We start from the raw sequence: 17,457 nt of genomic DNA, 5'->3' as shown, positions 1-17,457 counted from the left end.
GGCTTTAAACTTTTAATTTAAAAAATTTTAAGGTATAGCAGACATACAGTAAGTTATACTTTTTGAAAGTGCACAATTTGATAAGTTCTGACATATGTGTATACCCATGACACCACCACCACAATCATGATATAAATATATATATATATATATATATATATATATATATATATATATATATATATATATAGGGGGACTTCCTTGGTGGTCCAGTGGTAAAGAATCTGCCTTCCAATGCAGGGGATGCGGGTTCGATCCCTGGTTGGGAACTAAGATCTCACATGCCGTGGGGCAACTAATCCTGCGTGCCACAGTTACTGAGCTCGCGTGCCTCAACTAGAGCCCACGTGCTGCAAACTACAGAGCCCACATGCTCTGGAGCCCAAGCGCCACAGCTAGAGAAGAGAAAACCCGCACGCCACAACTAGAGAGAAGCCCACTCACCGCAAGAAGATCCCATGCGCCACAACTGAGACTAGATGAAGCCATAAAAATTAAATAAATAAATAAATGAAATATTTAAAAAAAAAATATATATATATATATATGTAGGGATTCCCTGGTGGTCCAGTGGTTAGAACTTGGTGCTTTCACTGCTGTAGCCTGGCTTCAATCCCTGGTTGGGGAACTAAGATCCCTCAAGCCATGCAGCATGGCCAAAAAAAAAAAAAGATATGAATATACACATTACACCCAAAAGTTTTCTCAGACCCCCTTTAACCTCCCTTTTCTTCTAGCCTTTCCCACCTCCATCCCTAGGCAGATATGCTTTCTGTCACTGCAGATTAGTTTAAATTTTCTATAAATGGAATCATCCAAGTATATACTCTATTGTTTGGCTTCTTTCACCATGCATAATTATTTTGAGATTCATCCATGTTGTTGCATATATCAATAGTTCATTTCTTTTTATTACTGTATTTTATTCCATTGTATGAATATACCAGAGTTAACCACTGTTAATCATTCATCTGTGGATGGACATTTAGGTTGTTTCCACTTACTATTACAAATATAGCTGGTATTGGGCTTCCCTGGTGGCGCAGTGGTTGAGAATCTGCCTGCCAATTCAGGGGACATGGGTTCAAGCCCTGGTCTGGGAAGATCCCACATGCCATGGAGCAACTAAACCCGTGTGCCACAACTACTGAGCCTGCGCTCTAGAGCCTGTGAGCCGCAACAAGAGAAGCCCGCACACCGCAGTGAAGAATAGCCCCCACTCACAGCAACTAAAGAAAGCCCACGCACAGCAACGAAGACCCAGTGCAGCCAAAAATAAATAAATTTTTTAAATTAATTAAAAAATAGTCTCCTTAAAAAAAATAAAGCTGGTATGAATATTCACGTACAAGTCTTTGTGTGGACATATGCTTTTTTATTTCTCCTGGGTAAATAAATAAAGTATAATGGCTAGGCCTTATGGTAAACGTATGTTTAACTTTTTAAGAAACTGCCAAGCTGTTTTCCAAGCGGTTGTACCATTTTATCTTCCCACCAATAGTGTACAAGAGCTATACTTTCTCTACATCTTGATCAACACTTGGTGTCGTCTTCTTAATTTTAGACATTCTAAATGTGTGTAGTGACATCATATTATGGTTTTAACATTTCCCTAATACCTAATGATATTGAACATCTTTTCATACGTTTCTTTTCTATCCATAAATATTCTTTGGTGAAGGTATCTGTTTAAATCTTTTGCCCATTTTATTACTTGGTTGTTTATTTTCCCATTACTAAGTTTTGAGAGTACTTTGTATATTCTAGGTACAAGACATATATCAGATGTATGAATAGGAAGATTTTTCTCTCACTCTTTGGCTTGTCAAAACACAAGCCAATTTTTTTTTTTTTTTTTTTTTTGCGGTATGCGGGCCTCTCACTGCTGTGGCCTCTCCCGCTGCGGCGCACAGGCTCCGGACGCGCAGGCCCAGCGGCTGTGGCTCACGGGCCCAGCCGCTCCGCGGCATGTGGGATCCTCCTGGGGGCATGAACCCGTGTCCCCTGCATCGGCAGGCGGACTCCCAACCACTGCGCCACCAGGGAAGCCCTAACAGTGTCTTTTGAAGAGAAGTTCTTCATTTTTATAAAGTCCATTTTATCAATTTTTTTCTTTTATGGAATGTGCTTTTGGGGTTGTACTGGCACAAAGAACCCAAAGATAATTTATCCTACATTTTCTTCTACAAGTTTTATAGTTTTAGGCTTTGCATTTAGGTCTTTGATCCATTTTCAGTTAATTTTTGTATATGGTGCAAGTTCTCTCTCTTTTTTTTTTTTTGTATATGGGAAAACAATTTTTCCAGGGCCATTTATTGAAAAAACTTATCCGGGCTTCGCTGGTGGCTTAGTGCTTAAGAATCCGCCTGCCAATGCAGGAGACATGGGTTCGAGCCCCGGACCAGGAAGATCCCACATGCCACGGAGCAACTAAGCCCGTGTGCCACAACTACTGAGCCCGCATTCTAGAGCCCGTGAGCCACAGCTACTGAGCCCGTGAGCTGCAACTACTGAAGCCCACATGCCTAGGGCCGGCACTCCGCAAGAAGAGAAGCCACTGCACTGACCAGCATGCGCACCGCAACGAAGAGCAGCGCCCGCTCGCCACAACTAGAGAAAGCCCTCTCGCAGCAAAAAAGACCCAACGCAGCCAAAAAAAAATAAATTTATAAAAGAAAAAAAAAGAAAAAACTTACCCTTTCTCCACTGAAATGCTTTTGTACCTTTGTCAAAAATCAATTGACCAGGGCTTCCCTGGTGGCGCAGTTGTTGAGAGTCTGCCTGCCGATGCAGGGGACACGGGTTCGTGTCCCGGTCCACGAAGATCCCACATGCCGCGGATCGACTAGGCCCGTGAGCCATGGCCGCTGAGCCTGCGTGTCCGGAGCCTGTGCTCCGCAACGAGAGAGGCCACAACAGTGAGAGGCCCGTGTACAGCAAAAAAAAAAAAAGAAAAAGAAAAAAATCAATTGACCATATACATATGTTGGTCTATTTTTGGACCCTCCATTCTGTTCCATCAATTTATCTGTCTCTCTTGATGCCAATATTACGTTTGTTTGTTTGTTTTTAACTATAGTCACCATGCCACAATCTTTTTTTTTTTTTCTTGGTCATGCCATGGGGCATGTAGGATCTTAGTTCCCGACCAGGGATCGAACCTGTGGCCCCTGCATTGGGAGCGTGGAGTCCTAACCACTGGACCACCAGGGAAGTCCCGGATTAGTGTACTATATAATGAGATATGAAAAAGGTGGTGTAGAGAATTCCCTGGTGGTCCAGTGGTTAGGGCTCCATGCTTCCACTGCTGGGGTTTGGGTTCGATCCCTGGTCAGGGAACTAAGATACTGCAAGCTGTGCGGCACGGCCAAAAAAAATTAAAAAATAAAAAGAAAAGAAAAAGAAAAGGGTAGTGTAACTCTGACCCTTCTTTTTCAAACTTGTTTTGGCTATTCTAAGTCCTTTGTATTCACATACAAATTTTAGAATAAGATTGTCAATTTCTGTAAAAACGCCTGCTGTGATATTCATTGGGATTGTGTTGAAAACTGTAGATGGATTTGAGGAGAATTCACATCTTAATAATGTTGAGTCTTTTGATCTATGAATACAGTATATCTCTTGATTCAGTTAGTTACATCTTCTACAATTTTTTCTCAGACATGTTTTATAGTTTTCACTGTGCAGGTCTTCCACATCTTCTGTGAGATTTTTCTCTAAATAATTTCATGTTTATTGATGCTATTGTAAATGCTGTTTTTTACATTTCAATTGATGATTGTCTGTTGCTAGTATATAGAAATACAACTTTTTTGGGGGGGATGCTGTGTTGGGTTTTCATTGCTGTGCACGGAAGAATTTCTCTATTCGCGGCGAGCAGAGGCTACTCTTTGTTGTGGTGCGCAGGCTTCTCACTGCAGTGGCTTCTCTTGTTGCGGAGCATGGGCTCTAGGTGCGTGGGCTTCAGTAGTTGTGGTGCACGGGCTTAGTTGCTCCGCGGTATGTGGGATCTTCCCAGACCAGGGATCAAACCTGTGTCCTCTGTATTGGCAGGCGGATTCTTAACAACTGCGCCACCAGGGAAGTCCAGAACTTATTTTTGTATTCTGATCCTATATCCTGTTACCCTGCTGATGTAATTTATTACTTTATTGTAGATTCCATCAGATTTTCCACATAGACGATTATATCATCTGTGAACACAGTTCTAACTTTTACTTTCCAATCTGGATGTCTTTTATTTCTTTTTCTGGCCTGATTGTACTAGCTAGACTCTCCAGTACAATGTGAAATAGAAGCAGTGAAAGGAACCAACAAGGACCTACTGTATAGCACAGGGAACTCTGCTCAATATTCTGTAATAACCTAAATGGGAAAAGAATTTGAAAAAGATTAGAGGTATGTATATGTACAACTGAATCACTTTGCTGTACACCTGAAACTAACACAAAATTGTAAAACAACTATAGTCCAATATTTTAAAAGAAGAAGAAGAAAAAGAAGAAGTAGTGAGGACAGACATTTTTGCCTTGTTCCTGATCTTAGGGGGAAAATGTTCTGTCTTTTACCATTAAGTATGATTTTTTTTTTTTTTTTTTTTTTGCGGTACACGGGCCTCTCACTGTTGTGGCCTCTCCCGTTGCAGAGCACAGGCTCCGGACGCACAGGCTCAGCTGCCATGGCTCACGGGCCCAGCTGCTCCGCGGCATGTGGGATCTTCCTGGACTGGGGCACAAACCCACGTCCCCTGCATCGGCAGGCAGACTCTCAACACCTGCGCCACCAGGGAAGCCCTGATTTTTAACTATAGATTTTTCTTAGATGCCCTATTTCAGATGCAGTTCTTTTTTATTCCTATTGTGGTGGAGTAATTTCAGGAACGGATGTTGTATTTAATTTAATGCCTTTTCTATATCTATGAAGTAATCATATGATTTTAATTTTCATTATGGTGAATTCCATTAATTTTCAAATGTTAAATAGACTTCATTTTTTAATGTGTTTATTTATTATTATTGTTGCTATTTTATTTATTAATTTGGTTGCGCCCAATTATATATATTAATTTAATTAATTAATTATATATTAATTAATTTATCTTAGTTGCAGCAGGCGTGCTCCTTAGTTGAGGCTCTCAGGTTCCTTACTTGCGGCCGGTGGGCTACTTAGTTGCAGCTTGCAGGCTCCTCAGTTGCGGCTCGCCAGCTCCTTAACTGTGGCACGTGAACTCTTAGTTGCAGCAGGCATGTGGGATCTAGTTCCCCAACCAGGGATCGAACCTGGGTCCCTTGCATTGGGAGTGCAGAGTCTTAACCACTGCACCACCAGGGAAGTCCCTTAAATAGACTTTATATTCCTAGGGTAAATTTCATTTAGTCATGATGCATTATTCTTTCAACATACTGATAATTCAATTTGATAAAATTTTGTTAAGCACTTGTGCATCCATGTTTATAAGGCATATTAGTCTGCAGTTTTATTTTCTTGTAATGTCTGCTTTTGTTAACAGAGTAATACTGTTCTCATAGAATGAGTTGGGAAGTATTTCCTCTTCTTTAGTTTTCTGTAAGAGTTCATGCAGGCTTGGTATTATTTTTTCCTTAAATGTTTGCAAGAACTTCCCAGTGAAGCCATCTAGGGCCAAAGTTTTCTTTGTAGGAGGAGACAATATGATAGGAGTGGGTTGGACAAGATTCCATGTAATTATTAACAAATCCTAACTTTGGTTGTTTAGTGGGTCTGTGGGTGCTTATTACATTATTAACAATAATTACCTAATAAAAGGAGGTCATGCATGAATGAGAGTATCATTAACCAAGGTTTGAGTAATCTATGTGCCTGAGATAAAAATAACAAGCAGTTCTAGTTCTGTTGTCTTACCTGAGCCACTGTACCATATCTAGAGTTACCTATAAGATATTTCTTCTTGTATAACTAATAAAACCTAGCCTTCATTCTCATAGCTTCTCAAGCTTTCATTCTTCTTCTGTATCTCTTAAATTTTAATAGATTGTCATGATTTGTGAATGTTATTTTCAAATTTGCTGTTATATATTACTTGACTATTTTCACTGCCCCCATACTAATACAAGCCTTCATCACCTCACACTTTGATTACTACAATTTGATAATCAGACCTAGATCTAAATTCCAACTCTGCTGCTTCCTAGTTAGGATTAGATATCTCAAGAATAATACCTACCATTAGTGGGTATCAATAAGTTTGATGAATTTCATTACTCAGTCTCCCTCACCACAATTTACCCTTTTCAGTAAAAACCAACATTTCCCCTGCTAGTGAGCATATTAACATATTATTTGTGCAACTTAAAAGAGTAATACCACAGGGTATGATGAAAATTTGATCATCTCACATGGGATTATAGGGACTGATAATTTTAGCTGAATTAATTGGCCAGAGGGAATTTCAGGAAGCCTTTTTTTCCTGGTGAAATAAAAGAAAATTGTGTGGCTTGGTGACAGTGAAGAATTAGCCTGTCAAGAGTAATCCTGGAGAATACATGGATCAGCTAGCCCTCGTCATCTAATTTTTTAAAAATCTTCAAATTATATCTTGACTTATTTATAGATTCAGAATAAAATGAGATTGATTTTTTAAAATTTAGTATGAGCAAAACCACTTAAAATGGTTTTTTAAATGTTATTTCAGGGACTTCCCTGGTGGTCCAGAGGCTAAGACTCTGCACTCCCAATGCAGGGGGCCTCGGTTTGATCCCTGGTCAGGGAACTAGATCCCACATGCCCGCAACTAAGAGTTTGCATGCCGCAACTAAAGATCCCGCAACCCACAACTAAAAAAGATCCCGCATACCGCAAGGAAGATCCTGCACGTGGCAACGAATATCCCATGTGCCGCAACTAAGACCTGGCACAGCCAAGTAAATAAATATTTTTGAAAAAAATTTTTTAAATGTCATTTCAGTATTCTGATCTCTCTTTTTGAAAGTCTGTGAAAATTTGAATAGTACTAACTTTAACGTTTTTGGTTAAAGTACAAGCAAGTTATTCTTTGCCAAGAGTTCGCTCTGTTCTGCATTTTGAGGATAAAAAAATTGTAGCAAAATAAGTTTATTAGCTTTTTGCATCATAGGACTGTCTTTTAAGGTGTAGATTGAAAACCCATAGGACCCATATCTCTTGCATAGTTCTATGTTGAAGAAGAAAATTCAAAATCAACAGATAAATATTTGTAGGATTTATAAATAATTTTTAAAAGGCATGACTGCCTGGTAGAACAACAGCGTGTTTCCATTGCTAACTCAGTTGTCCTTCTGTGCTAAACCAGGTTAAAGGTATAAATTTGACTACATTTGGTTTATTAACTTCACAGGAAAGAACTCTGTGCCACAGTCATTGATGTATTGCCTTAACTAAACCCACTATCTCACTAATAATTCCTTTGATCACAATATGAATAATTTATGATAATAATCCTAGCTAGTATTTATTGAGCCTTTACTATGTGCTAGGTAATGTGCCAACTGGTTAATAAGCATTATTTCATTTATTTCCCACAATAACCCTTTAAAGTAAATACTATCATAAAACCCTCTCTCAAAAACCTTTCCAAGCTCAGTAATTTAAAATTTCTTAAAATATTAATATGAGAACAATGTCTCGGAGTTTATGTAATAGGATTTGAAGTCTTATGGAAATTGATACAAAAAACAGTCTCTGAAAAGTCAAGTAACTTGTCAAAGACCACACAACTAATGAGTGGTGGACATAGGATAGAAACAGGCAGTGTGACTACTGAGTCTGCATTCTTCCCCACTGTATTATGCTGATGCCAAGAAAGCAGCACAATTGTTTTGTATGGGAATACCAGCCAGCTTATAAGCTTTTACCTTCTTATGTAATCTACATAGCCTTTAATCCAATTATCTGAGAACCACAATTCCGAGCAGTAGAAACATGTTGGAAGCTAAAAAGACATTACTAACAGTATTCTCTACATTTAGTGAATTCGTAATATTTAGCTGGCAACTGGCAGCAGACCATGGTGCTGGGTAAGTGAGAAGCAGGTATTTTGCCTTATGTGAGCAGCACAGAGTTTTTATTTAAGTAGTTTATTTCCTTTTAAAGTGATACATGCTAGCAGTTATTCTCTTAGAATTACTTGGAGTTAAGCAAAACACACAGTGAGGTTATTAAAGGATTCCCAGGTATTGAATGAAATGCTGCTCTCTCAGCTGGTTGTGGTTTAGAATTCATTTAGTAAACTCATTCATGTATGATAAAGTTAGGGACTGTTTGGTCTCTGATTTTTAAAGTGCCTAAGTCAGCAACATGCAAGCAGCACTCCTATTGCTGTAACTAATGACAGTGAAGAATCCAGTAACAATATTCACATGTATGTGATTCTCTTGATTAAGAAACACAATGATATATCTCATCATTCTGCTAAACTGCCGAGAGCACAAAAGGCTTCTGAATCGCTAATGTAACAGAACATTATTTAACAATGTACTCCTAGGGTAACCAAATTCACTTTTATTTGTTTAGTGACTGTGAGAATTTTGGTTTTATGAAGGCTTTTTAAAGTATTAATTGACTTCAACGAAGTCATGACAAAGACTCTGTGAAACGTTTAAAAACTAGTTGAATGTCACACATTTTAGTGACTCTCAACACTAAACCATAAACCCATAGAAGAAATTCCTGTGAAAGGGAGTCACAGACGGTGAACTTTAGTCAAGGAATGGAGCCATAACGCACTCTAAACTGCAGCTGGAAATGTTTCCGTTTCCTTAAATCCTCTCCTTTCTGCCTCCTAGTACCCTCTCTCCATCCTAACTCCACAATGTCCTAAATACTCATGCCCTTCCTGCCAGAAGGGCACCATCACCCTGCCCAAACTACCTCCTTCTCTTCTAGCAGCCAACTAGGGACCATGCCGTGGACTAAGCTGCTCAATATGTATCAATAAATGATCATAATTACAGGTGGTGGAATGTGTATTATGAAATTAAAATTTCAGAACAAATGACATGTACAGGTTTGATCTTGTCATAACTTTTCATGACTTCTCTCATACAAAAATGTACAAACCTGTGTATTTTTAAATTTGATAAAAGATTCACACAAATATAATTTGAAATCTTCCAAAATATTCTCCTAGAACTTTTGCTGCTTAAGGACCTTTGTAGAATTTAGAATTATAAATATATCCTGATACTTTCTCAGTTAATTGTTGACGTTTCTAACACAATAGGACAATGATGGTAGGAATTCCCTGGCTGTCCAGTGGTTAGAACTCGGCGCTTTCACTGACCTGAGCTCGGGTTCGATCCCTGGTCAGGGAACTAAGATCCCGTAAGCCGTGCAGCATGGCCAAAACAAAAACAAAAACAAAAGACAATGACTATGGAAGAAGTACTGGAGTTAGAGCCAGAAAACTTGGATGAGGTCATTTATTAGATGTATGGTCCTGGGCAAGCCAGTTAACTTCTGTGAACTTCAGTTTTACATGTAAATTAGGCATAATAATACTTTTCTCATATTGTCAAATAAAATGGACAGTTCCTGCCTTCTGAACCTCTTTGCTACATCTGACACTCTCAGTCACTCCTTCATTCTTTTTTTTAAACCAAATTTATTTATTTATTTATTTATGTCTGTGTTGGGTCTTCATTGCTGCGCACAGGCTTTCCCTAGTTGTGGCGAGCGGGGGCTACTTTTCGTTGTGGTGCGCGGGCTTCTCACTGCGGTGGCTTCTCTTGTTGCGGAGCACGGGTTCTAGGTGAGCAGGCTTCAGTAGTTGTGGCTGGCGGGCTCAGCAGTTGTGGCTCGCGGGCTCTACACCGCTCAGTAGTTGTGGCGCACATGAGTTGCTCCGTGGCATGTGGGATCTTCCCGGACCAGGGCTCAAACCCATGTCCCCTGCATTGGCAGGCGGATTCTTAACCATTGCACCACCAGGGAAGCCCCATTCTATTTCTTAAATATTTATTTATCTTCTTTTGGCTGCGTCAGGTCTTAGTTGCGGTATGCGGGGTCTTCGTTGCAGCGTGTGGGATCTTTCGTTGCGATGCAGGCTGTTTGTTGTGGTGAACAGGTTTTTCTCTCTCTAGTTGTGGTGCGTGGGCTCCGGAGCGCATGGGCTATGTAGTTTGTGGCACGTGGGCTCTCTCACTGAGGTGTGCAAGCTCAGTAGTTGTGGCATGCGGGCTTAGTTGCCCCGTGGCATGCGGGATCTTAGTTCCCCGACCAGGGGTCAGGGATCGAACCCACGTCCCCCTGCATTGGAAGGCGGATTCTGTACCACTGGACCACCAGGGAAGTCCCACTCCTTCATTCTTGAAATCTGTCTCATGAGCCTTCACTTGGCTCATGACACCATTTCTCTCCCTGTTCATGTCTCTGACCATTCCTTCTCTGCTCCTCTGAGGGCTTCTTTGCCTCTCTACACTTCGTCAGTGTTGTCTGCCCCGTCGTTTCAGTCTTTGCCCTTTTCTTCTGACTCTACACTTTTTCTTCAGTGAGTTAATACACTTTCGTCGTTTAAATTACCTCTCTGGTCTCATCTCTCTCCATACTTCCCTCCATCACCCATACTGAAATACTGGCACACCTGAGCCCTCACACAGCTAGCTCCCCCAGCTTGATGTTCTACTCATTCTCTTAGCTAACTCCTACTCATCCTTTAGTTCTTAGATAAACTGTCACTTTTCTCCAGGAAGCCTTCCTTGCCTCCACGAGACTGGGTTAGGTGCTTTTCCTGTGTGTGTTTCTGTAGCACCCCCATGCTTACCCTAACTGTGGCATTTACCACAATGTATGGTAATAAAGGACTTTCTTGACCACCTCCTCTACCAGAAAGTAAGCTTTCTTAGAGTAGAGACTGTATTTTATACACCACTGTATCCATAGTATTTAGCATGTGCCTGGTACATCGAAGACATATATAATAATTGTTTACTGAATAAGTAAATCCTGCCAACTTCAAGAGGAAGCACTTTATAAACAGTTAAGGATTGTTGGGATATAATGTATGACTCTATGATTATCATTATGCCGGACTATAATATAAATAGAACACACCGTTCATTACAAAAATATTTATTAAGCATCTATTATGTGCCAGGCATTCTGCCAGACATTGAGAAATGCAGCACTGAATAGACAGGTGCTCTCCCTATTCTCACGTTATTAACAGTCTCTTGGCCAAAACTCTGAACAAAAGCCTTGGAACAGGATTTTTAATGGTTCAGTCTGCCTTGCTATCTGTAGACACCGGTATGGTTCTAACATCAACCGTACTTGATACAGAATTGAAAACCAGCACACACCATACCCCAAACTTCCCATTAGATGCCTAAGGTCAATGACTTCCATTCTCAGTCTACATTCTGCAATACTCTTAATTCCACCCAGACTTTCATCTGTACATCTGGTAGACTTTATGCTCCTTTCCCACAATACAGAGGATTGGTTCCTTTCTAGCGCCTAGCTCCATGCTTGTTAAATAATAAATTATAATTTTAAATAAATCCCAAAAGCCATCATGGAAAGGTTTTCAATATCCATGTAGTAATCATCAAAACCAGGAACTCTAAAAGATTCCATTCCTCTGACTCAACTTTTATTCCCTTAATAAACTGTCAATACTACATTTTAAAATATGCTATCGAACACTTAACAAAAGATTTTCAAATTAATGTTTTGGAAACAGATTCTCAAGTTCCAAATACCCATTCAATCTTTGATCATTTTATCAACTCCTCCCACTTTCATGCTTTTTACATATATTATTAGTCAACATTTCACCTACTAGTCTATAAACTCATGTGGAATTTGCTGCTTTATTTAGCACAGAGGTCCCAGGCCCTCCTTCAATTTCACATAATAATCCTTACTAGAAATACTCATATATATTTACTATTCATATGGATCATTATTTTGATTAATAAACTTACAAAATGAGAAGCTATAAAATTCAAAGTATTCACTTTAATAGTTTTCTCTCCTTCAGAATGCTGATAAACATTTCTGAATTATTAAAACTTTTCAATAGGTACCAGAATCCAATGTGGTGAGTACATAAAGTTACCTCAGTTGCTATAGGAAAGCTTTTTTAATGCAGTCTCTTCAAAGTTCTTAACTGGTACATATTATCAGAATAATGATTTTTTTATACTTCTTTATTGGAGCATAATTACTTTACAATGTTGTGTTAGCTTCTGCTGTACAAGAGTGAATCAGCTATACATATACATATATCCCCTCCCTCTTGGACTTCCCTCCCACCCTCCCTACCCCACCCCTCTAGGTCATCACAAAGCACCAGCTGATCTCCCTGTGCTATGTGGCTGCTTCCCACTAGCTACCTATTTTACATTTGGTAGTGTATATTTGTCAGTGCTACTCTCTCACTTCGTCCCAGCCTCCTCTTTCCCCACTGTGTCCTCAAGTCCGTTCTCTATGTCTGTGTCTTTATTCCTGCCCTGCCACTAGGTCCATCAGTACCATTTTTCTAGATACCATGTATATGTGTTAGCATACGGTATTTGTTTTTCTGACTTACTTCACTCTGTATGACAGACTCTAGGTCCATCCAACTCACTACAAATAACTCAATTTCCTTCCTTTTTATGGCTAATATTCCATTGTATATATGTGCCACATCTTCTTTATCCATTCATCTGTCGATGGACATTTAGGTTGCTTCCACATCCTGGCTATTGTAAATAGCGCTGCAATGAACACTGTGGTACTTGTATCTTTTTGAATTATGGTTTTCTCAGGGTATATGCCCAGTAGTGGGATTGCTGGGTCGTATGGTAGTTCTATTTTTAGTTTCTTAAGGAACCTCCATACTGTTCTCCACAGTGGCTGTATCAATTTACATTCCCACCAGCAGTGCAGGAGGATTCCCTTTTCTCCACACCCTCTCCAGCATTTATTGTTTCTAGATTTTTTGATTATGGCCATTCTGACTGGCGTGAGGTGATACCTCATTGTGGTTTTGATTTGCATTTCTCTAATGATTAGTGATGCTGAGCATCTTTTCATGTGTTTGTTGGCAATCTGTATATCTTCTTTGGAGAAATGTCTATTAGGTCTTCTGCCCATTTTTGGATGGGGTTGTTTGTTTTTTTGATATTGAGCTGCATGTATATTTTGGAGATTAATCCTTTGTCAGTTGCTTCATTTGCAAATCAGAATAATGATTTTAAGTACACATTACATATTAGTAAAATGAGGTTTTCTTTTTCTTTCTTTTTTTTTTTCTCTTTTTTTTTGCCTCACCACGTGGCATGGGGGATCTTAGCTCCCCAACACCAGGGATCGAAGCTGCAACCCTGCAGTGGAAGTGTGGAGTCTTAACCACTGGACTGCCAGGGAAGTCCCTAAAATGAGGTTTTAAAAGTTCGAGAGTAACTTCTAGCCATGATTCTTTTGATTTCTAATAAGGTAACAGCTTGCCATTCTTTCTACCTTCATCAACTCGGCTACTGCCTTCTCTACTGCTCTGTGCTCCTTAACTCTGGTCTATCACTCAGCTCTGAGGATATAAAGTGCACAGGGCATCATGCACCAGAACCGAAATTCTTACCTGGGCTTGTTAGGCCCTTTTGCAGGTTCCCTTAGCCTCTCTCATTTACCTTGTCTTTTTCCATTCCTTCAACCTCCCACCTCGACAAATATATTCAATGCCCGTTTCCATCTCCAAGACAATTCTTAAGCCACTTCTTTCCCAATGAAGTATTTTTCCAAACTAACAATAAATAGAAATGGTGATTTTCTGCACTTCAACCTAAGCATGGATTTTTTTTCCTTCAGTCTCTGACATCTCAAAATGTGTTTAGATTTTCTAGATATATTAGATTTTCTAGTTGCTAGATGTATCTGGCATAAATTTAAATATTTTATATTAAACATCTTAGATGTATCAGTCTAATCTATCTTCTTTAATTTTTTATTATTTCACACATATATAAAATTAGAGCAACTCATATCATAGACCCCCATACACCCACCACAAAGCTTCAACAATTATCAGCTTTTTCCATTGTCTTCAACAATGCAAAGTCTGTTTCTTACAGGCTGCCCAATGCCTGTTTCAGCACAGCGCACAGCACTTTACAGACGCTTTAAGCCCTACTGCAATGGCACCCACCACATTCTAGGCACTGCGCAGGACCTCCTCCTAGCCCTCAGAATTATGCCCAGGATCAAACCCCGTAACTCTCGCCTTTTATTCTCTCTTGGGAAGACTTTAAAGTAACCACTCAAAGAAAATTGGCAAGTTCTCATTTGGTGAAGTCATTAATGAAATGAAGTTACATATATCAATAAAATGTAAGAATTTTTTTCTAGGGGCAGGACAGGAATAAAGACGCAGATGTAGAGAATGGACTTGAGGACATGGGGAGGGGGAAGGGTAAGCTGGGACAAAGTGAGAGAGTGGCATGGACATATATACACTACCAAATGTAAAACAGAGAGCTAGTGGGAAGCAGCCGCATAGCACAGGGAGATCAGCTTGGTGCTCTGTGACCACCTAGAGGGGTGGGATAGGGAGGGTTGGAGGGAGGGAGACGCAAGAGGGAGGGGATGTGGGGATATATGTATACGTACAGCTGATTCACTTTGTTATACAGCAGAAACTAACACATCATTGTAAAGCAATTATACTCCAATAAAGATGTTAAAAAAAAAAGTAGGAATTTTTTTAAAGTTACAGTACATTAGAGGAAAGACCTGGTGTCTCTATACTATTAAGGAGAAGGGTGGAAAATAACAACTGAATCCCTATTATGTACCATATACTAGGTGGTTTGAATGTTATTTCTTAAAGTCAGAGGTGATGAGTATGATAGAATTAAGAATAAATGGGAAATGAAGAAATTTGCTAAAATGAATAAATATGTATTTATTAATTAATTCAAGAAACATTTATTAAACATCTTTCTACAATGTGCTAGACAGTATAAGGCACTACATATACAAAGATGAATATAGAATAAAATACATCTTTTCATGGAGCTCATAGACCACATGGGATGAAAGATAATTACCAAGAAAGTATAAAAAGGCATAATGTCTGAGCCTATTATTTATTATTATTATTATTTTTTTTTTTTGCGGTACGCGGGCCTGTCACTGCCGCGGCCTCTCCCGTCGCGGAGCACAGGCTCCGGACGCGCAGGCCCGGCAGCCACAGCTCACGGGTCCAGCCGCTCGGCGGCACGCAGGTCCTCCCAGACCGGGTCACGAACCTGCGTCCCCCGCATCGGCAGGCGGACCCCCAACCACTGCGCCACCAGGGAAGCCCCCTGAGCCTATTACTGAGGAGCCCAGAAAGCTTTTGTTTATATAGATTATATCTATAGATATATAATGTATTGAACATAAAACAGAATTTCCAAATATATACCTATTAAGTCATTTGAAATAACAAGCCCATTATACATAAACACATTTTATGAAAAAAACTACTTTCCAAAATAAAAGTAATTAGAAAAGTGACATTGTTTTACATTTTTGCATATCTCTTTAATATCTGGCTTAATAAAAGACAGGTATATTCTCATATCTGTTTCTGCATTCAAACTATCGTGATACGTTGTTTTGACTGAAGTATATAAAGAAAACATGGCCTCATACAGATATGTTGTTAGAAAAGGAAGGACCTCATGGGTCCTTGAAGGGTCTTGGGGACTCCCAAGGATTCTAAAACCACATTTTGAGATTTCCTGAATTATAGGAAAGAACATTCTATCAAATCATGTCAGTTCTAATTCTAAAAATAAAGTAGTAGACTGAGCACTCCCTTACTGTATTTTAGAACACCAAATGAGGCTTAGTTTAACAACTTAATTCCTATACTCAGTAACATAAATGCCAAAGGATTTATATCTGGAATCTCACACACTTATCTTAATCTAGTATTAAGTAACTTTTCTTCTGTTTGGGCAGGCAGATGTAATGTCTTTAGCCACCTTAAGGGGGCAGCAGCAACACAACAATTAGGCCTCACTGTACTTTTCTAAGCGTCTAAGATGTCAAGCAAGCCAGTTGAATTGTTATCAAGAATAAGACAAAACACTGACCAAAGGATAAGGTTGAACATGTGGTTCATCAACAAAAGCTTGGTCATAATAAAAGTATGATGAAGGGATTTAATAATGCCATTCCAGCATATTAAGCATTCAATGTCTTCTTAAATGAAGACAAGTAGCCATCATAGGTTTCAGAGGGAATACTGCAATATTACTATAGCCTGTCCATGATTTATCAAGAATGCATTTTTTTTCAAACTTGACAGATTAGGTCTGTATTTACAAACACAGTATTTTTGTGAGGAGAATCTACTGTGTACCAGACATTATGCCTGGTGATGGTATACAAAATGTAGGTGACAGCCTTTGAAATCAATTAGCTTTGTTAGGAAAAAGAGATGGGACCACAACTAATTATAAAACAAAGTAATAAGTGCTATAACAGCAGGATATACTGGGTTACAGAAATATGGAAAAGTCATGGAAAGACTATGGTGGGTTAAGGAGGGGGCTGGGGTGAGGGCAGATGACACAGAGAGAGATGGTGACATTTGATTTAGACCCTGAAGGATAAGTAGGATTTCACAATGTAGAAAAGTAAGGGCATCCAGGCAAAAGAAGCAACACGAACAAAAACACCAAGGCCTGATAGCCCAGTACAAATTGGGGGAGCTATAAATTGTCCAGAGAATCTATGGTAAAACTGGAGAGACAGACTGGGCACAGAATAGGAAGATTCCTAAATGCCATATTTAGAAACAGTTTAGACTTGATCCTATAGTCAATGGGGAGCCAGCAAAGGATTTTTTTAAAGTAGAAATGTGACTTAATAAGATACGTATTCTAGAAAGAAAAAAGAAAGACGCAGTGTAGAAAACTGGAATAAAATGGGGAAAGACTACAGGGAGGACAAGTAGAATGATCTCGTCAACAGAAGATAAGGGCCTGAATTAAGATAGCAGCATTAGGAATGAAACGTTGGAAAAGACATTTTAGAAGTATAATTGACATGACATGGTGACCCATTCATTCATTTATTTAACAAGTGTTTATTAAGCTCCTACTACATACCAGGAACTATCCTAGGCTGTGGAGAGATGAAAGTGAACAAAAAGACAAAGTCCCTTCTTCCAGGGAAGGGGGTTGTACTGGGGGCATTACTGCAAGAATTTTAACCAATTAGATTTGGAGGGTAGAGGTGAGGAGAGGAATACTGTCAAGAATTAGTTCAGGGACTTCCCTTGTGGTCTGGTGTTAAGGAGTCCGCCTTACAGCGCAGGGGACACGGATCCAATCCCTGGTCAGGGAATCGAGATCTCACATGCTGCGGAGCAACTAAGCCTGCGCGCCACAACTCCTGAGCTCGTGTGCCTCAGCTAGAGCCTGAGTGCTGCAAACTACAGAGCCCACGTGCTCTGGAGCCCACACT

General features: G+C 39.6%; 1 protein-coding gene across 8 annotated transcripts in view; it reads right to left on the bottom strand.

Annotated features, from left to right (window-relative positions):
* The window catches only part of NEXN (nexilin F-actin binding protein), a 72,514-nt gene that overhangs the window by 48,850 nt on the left and 6,207 nt on the right, over positions 1 to 17,457 (bottom strand). The window contains exon 2 of one of the 8 annotated variants that reach the window (XM_032611421.1): positions 4,326 to 4,365. The exons of the other annotated variants lie outside the window; for them this stretch is intronic. The gene's annotated coding sequence lies outside the window, so the exon portion shown is untranslated. The remainder of the gene's footprint in view (positions 1 to 4,325; positions 4,366 to 17,457) is intronic. 8 annotated transcript variants of the gene reach the window in all.

The sequence above is a fragment of the Phocoena sinus genome, chromosome 1 (genome assembly GCF_008692025.1).
Source record: "Phocoena sinus isolate mPhoSin1 chromosome 1, mPhoSin1.pri, whole genome shotgun sequence".
Lineage (NCBI taxonomy): Eukaryota > Metazoa > Chordata > Mammalia > Artiodactyla > Phocoenidae > Phocoena > Phocoena sinus.
Note: the sequence above shows the minus strand (reverse complement) of the source record. Positions and strands in the feature narration are given on the sequence as shown.